Below are 5844 nucleotides of genomic sequence, written 5' to 3'. Positions count from 1 at the left end.
TGTGTGTGTGTGTGTGTGTGTGTATGTATAACATCAAATTTCCGGAAAAAAATCTTAGTAATCCTGGATATATAACCGTCGTCCTTGTAACCGTTGCAGTGGATATTCTCAGATACCTGAAAGTAGTCCAATTCTTACAATTTAATACAGCAAAGTATTTAAATCTGTCCACTGGTTCCTCTGATTCCAAAAATCCATTCTTCTTCAAATTAGATGAAAAGCATTAACAAACCAGTAATATTATATACAAATATTCGTATGGCTCACATCCCAAAGTGTGTAGCTTGCTCTATTGTCTAACCTTGTTAACATTCTCTTCATTATAATTATTAATATACTCTAAATATCAATCCGGTTCAAACAGAATAATTGTTTACTCTCAGTTATTTATTTTTATATTTTTTTATTCTTTTAAAATTGCGTATACAAATATCTGTAAAAATATTCATAATTATATAATATTCAACGTTATTAAAATTTGATATACTATCTTTCGTTTCTTCACTGTCGTCTATATTTCCTATAAAATAATTACACTTTATATTGGTATATATTTTAGTTCGTGGAGGCTCAATGGCCCAGTGGTTAGGGCAGCGGGCTCGCGGTCATAGGATCGCGGTTTCGATTCCCAGACCGGATGTTGTGAGTGTTTATTGAGCGAAAACACCTAAAGTTCCACGAGGCTACGGCAGGGGATGGTGGCGAACCGTGCTGTACTCGTCCACCACAACTTTCTTTCACTCTTACTTCCTGTTTCTGTTGTGCCTGTGTTTCAAAGGGTCAGCCTTGTCACACTGTGTCACGCTGAATATCTCCGAGAACTTCGTTAAGGGTACACGAGTCTGTGGAGTGCTCAGCCACTTGCACGTTAATTTCACGAGCAGGCTGTTCCGTCGATCGGATCAACTGGAACCCTCGACGTCGTAAGCGACGGAGTGCCATCTATATTTTAGTTCGTCTTGTATGTATGTAAACGTGTATTTCATATTCTTATATTCTATATATATTGTTATTCATTAAATCGTCTGTCACTCTATCTATACATTTATTTTCTAGCTTGATGTATGTCACTCTCTCCCCATCTCTCTATATATCTATCTATCTATCTATCTACCTATCTATCAATCTATCTATCTATCTATGTGTCTATCTATCTATCTATCTATCTATCTAACTATCTCTCTCTCTCTCACTCTCTCTCTCTCTCTCTCTCTCTCTCTCTCTCTCTCTCTCTCTCTATATATATATATATATATATATATATACGTACATATATGTGTTTGTGTGTGTATGTGTGTCTGTCCGTGCATGTCTGTTAATTTGGGAATACCAGATGAACTGACTGTAAACTGAGAACAAAATCAAATTTTTCTACATTATGTTCAGTGCCATTAAAACACTCATACATACACCCACAGCTCATCGTCAAGACATATACATAGAAATATACAATATGGTATATAATATAATATAATATAATATAATATAATATATATATATATATATTAAATGTGTGTGTGTGTCTATGTGTATCTGTGTGTGAATGTATCTATGTATGTCTTTTTGTTACTTCTACATTCTTTAACATAGGAATATTTTATAGCTTAGAGTTTTTTATTAGCTGGAAGATATGCTGCAATCAAATATTTAACTTTTATTCTCTGTAAAATCATAAAACCGATTTATTCACGTTTCACAATATAAAATGTAAAATGCCGTTGTGTTTTGTCAATAAACATAAAGACCAAATGAAAATTAATTTATTAATATGATTTATAATGCTGACTACAACAACAACAATAACAACAGTAGCACCAATGTCAACAGTATAACGAGGAAAGATATCGTCGGAATTTACAATAATAATTGTTATTTTCTGCTAAAGGCACAAGTCCTTAAATTTTGTGTCGAGGGAGCTAAGCGATTATATCAACCGCAGTGCTAAACTTGGTCTGAATTAATCGATAGCAAAATATGAAAGGCGTACTGAGGTTTCTGCGAGATTGCCGCCTTCATAGTGAAACTACTACTACTACTACTACTACTACTACTACTACTAATAATAATAATAATAATAATAATAATAATAACTATTGTTGTTGTTGTTGTTGTTATTATTATTATTATTATTATTATTATTATTATTATTATTATTATCATTATTATTATTATCATCATTATTATTATAATTGTTGTTGTTATTATTTTTAGTATTATTATTTTTCTAAGTTACTCTGAGTAGAGTGCACCCAGTGTAATTCAGAAAAAAGTCCCAGAATACTGGGCCATCCCCAAAGCCTATGGTGGGCAAAAAGCCCGCACCTTCTTGAGAAAAGCATACTTAGAACAGAGTCAATAACAGAAATAATATACTGTTAACTAGAAGGATTGACAAAAATATAGAAAATGGTACTGCAAGACACATTTTAGTATTAAACGAAGAAAAATGAAATCAAGGCCGATAACAACAACAAAATACTGTAAACATAAAATCTTGGTTTACTTGTTCAGTCCAAGTAAAATGAGAAGCGTATTTACGCCTTCTTAAATAACTTAGTGGTGAAGTAGTTCTGTTTTCATCGCTGGTGATGTTGTTAGTTTCATCTCTGGTGGTGTTAGTTTCAGCCAATGTCGTGTTAGCGAGATTCCACCCGGTGTAACTGTATATTTTAAAATATGTTCAAGATAGCGTTACGATGGCGAGTAAAAAGTGTTTCTCTTATTAAATATTGGAGAGATAAACTAGTTACCGAAGTAGGCTGGAGAAGTTGGCATATTTGTAGAGGAAGGCGTTCAAAACGGACTTTTTAAACTGTCCTCTACACCTGCAAGTCCGATGTTGATGGCGCCATTTTGTATGTACGTATGTATGTATGTTAGTATTAAGCCCATAAGGCAATCTCTATATATATCCAACATAACATGGATGACTTTTTAGAACACCGCGTACTGCTGTATTAGCCTTCATAGAACCTCTCATATTGGCGCTTGTGTTATTTCTTTACACAAGCCCCTTTACAAGGGGCTACACAGAGAGGGAACAAACAAGGACAGACAAACGGATTAAGTCGACTATATCGACCCCAGTTCGTAACTGGTACTTATTTAATCGACCCCGAAAGGATGAAAGGCAAAGTCGACCTCGGCGGAATTTGAACTCAGAACGTAGCAGCAGACGAAATACCGCTAAGCATTTCGCCCGGCGTGCTAACGTTTCTGCCAGCTCGCCGCTTGTGTATAAAGACATAAAGACATACACATAGCTCTTGCTGATGAACATCGTCTATTATGTGGCTCGGAACTAACATATCACATGATTTTAATAAAATGGATATCATCAGTTTGGAACTGCGTTCACCGCATACCAGGCAATTCTCGCTACTACCAACACATACAGACACACATACCCCACACAATTCACATAGATATACTCACGCAAATACTTAGTCTCACACTCACACATACGCATGCGCATATATGATGCATCGTACGCTAGTTATCCATTTGTTATCTTATACTTTTACTTACATTGTAGCAGACAGGGTTTCAAGATTGTCTAACACTTCCCTCCTTACAACTAATGTCATCGGTAAACCATCACTTTCTGCGTCATCATTATTGATTATTGCTAGTCATCAATAAAACCATCGTCATCATCATCATCTTTATAATCCCTACTGCCACAAAAAATCACGACCAGCGTGTACAGCAGCAGAACCGTCACAACCACAAACAACCACGTCATCATCATCATCATCATCATCATCATCATCATCATCATCATCATCACCATCATCATCATCATCATCATCATCATCATCAACAATTTTTATCTTCATCGTCAACACGTCATCACCAACACCACCATCGCCAATATCTACATCGCCGTCGTTGGTCCTCACAGCAGGATATTTGTTTCAAATTCTGGCACAAGGCCAGCAATTTGGTATCGGGGAAGGATCAATTCGATTGCGTCAACCCTAGTGCTCAATGCCGCAAGAACGAAAGGCAAAGTTGAGCGCGGCGTAATTTGAATGGAGAACGTAAATTCGGACGAAACGCCGATAAGCATTTAACCCGGCGTGTTGAAGATTCTGCAGGTTCGACATTATGGCGGGCTGGCAGAAACGTTAGCATGCCGGGTGAAATGCTTAGCGGTATTTCGACTGTCTTACGTTCTGAGTTCAAATTCCACCGAGATCGACTTTGCCTTTCATCCTTTCGACATCAATAAATTAAGTACCAGTTGCATACTGGGGTCAATCTAATCGACTATACGCTTCCCCCAAAATTTCGGGCCTTGTGCCTAGAGTAGAAAAGACTCGACAGGTTCGACACATCCTGACACCAGAATATTAACGCAATGATAACGCTAACAAAATTTTTATTTCTTATTTTTTATTTTATTTTGTGTTTGATCAGTAACTGTTATTTCCTATTTGCTTCCATCTAGAAACCAAAACCAAAGGAAATGACTACTTTTCTTTCAAACTTTGCTTTTATCAGCTGGACACCAGTGCTTTGAGACTGACTTTCTTTAGCGCTGACAGAATTAGCGAAGAATTGCTGAAGCAGAAATATCGACAAAGCTAATATCCTGCTCAATATCATAGACTTGCTTGTCAGCTGCTTGATCTTAACCTCTTGAGTATATCCCTTAGTGACTGACAGTATGGGCAACTCTGATCATGAGCAGGAGTAGTGGCGAAGCAATAAAGCCTTGTGATTTGAATAAATGTAAGAAAAGCAAATTTGAAGGAAATATGTGCAATTTTTCATAGTTTGTTGGGATTAGCAAAAAGGAAATAATTGCTACCCAAGGACAAAAATAATTTAACACAGTGTAATTAATGTCGTCATAAATACCGCAAAGCTGATGCTTAGGTCCCTATCGGATACCAACCTGTTTACCTGTTATAGTTTGTCCACCCGCACTCCAAATACAATAGTCTACAAAACATAGATAACATAATATTTGTGTATTTGATTGGTTTACCAAAATTATGACGTAAATCTACGCATAATGCAACATTTTTAATTGTCAGATAAATTCAATATACTTCGTGGATTAAGATAACGCCATAAAATATAACAGATACAATCAGGTTTTGGAAAATTGCTTAAGATACGCATGTGTGTGTATATGTTTGTGTGTGTGAGTGCGTGTGTGAATGAGTTCGCGTCTGTGCATGAAGTCCTCACTTTGTGTATGTGTTGCACGTTTATGTATAAACATAAAGGCATGCGCGCAGATGCTCTTACACATAGTCACAGAAACACAAATACAAACACATACACATACATATGCACTCAGCAACAACACACACACACATATAGACACGTACATGCAACATATACATTCACACATGTATATACCATAGATATATATATATATATATTATTCATATACATAACAATAAGCGTATTAATATACATCTTATGCATAATCATATGTGTTTATGTATGAATATTTTTATGTACATACATAATATATATGTATGTGTTTAGGTAAATATATTGAAAATAACTTAATCAATGTATATACATAATATGCATTAATCTTCAATTACCTAACTAAAAACGAGATAACAGCTATTTCCAATATAATCCCTACATCTATAAGCTTAATAATTAATCGTAAGAACCAATATTCCAAAGATATTTTGTATGTATGTGTTTAAGAATGTATGTATATATGTATATACTTATATGTTTGTATGTTTATATATGTCTGCATGTATATATATTTATGTATATGTATACATCTAGTTATCTATGAATCTCTCTCTCTCTCTCTCTCTCTCTCTCTCTCTCTCTCTGTATATATACATATATATATATATA

The 5844-nt window shown here is 35.1% G+C and overlaps 1 long non-coding RNA gene across 1 annotated transcript in view; it reads left to right on the top strand.

The window, feature by feature from the left end:
• Nucleotides 1-4736, top strand: part of LOC128248526 (uncharacterized) — a 21966-nt gene extending 17230 nt beyond the window's left edge. Inside the window, exon 3 of the long non-coding RNA XR_008264699.1 lies at nt 4454-4736. This is a non-coding gene — a long non-coding RNA (uncharacterized LOC128248526). The remainder of the gene's footprint in view (nt 1-4453) is intronic.
• Nucleotides 4737-5844: the final 1108 nt, after the last annotated feature.

This window comes from Octopus bimaculoides, chromosome 8 (assembly GCF_001194135.2).
Source record: "Octopus bimaculoides isolate UCB-OBI-ISO-001 chromosome 8, ASM119413v2, whole genome shotgun sequence".
Taxonomy (NCBI): domain Eukaryota; kingdom Metazoa; phylum Mollusca; class Cephalopoda; order Octopoda; family Octopodidae; genus Octopus; species Octopus bimaculoides.
The sequence above is the reverse complement of the archived record's forward strand: the minus strand, read 5'-3'. Positions and strand labels throughout refer to the sequence as shown.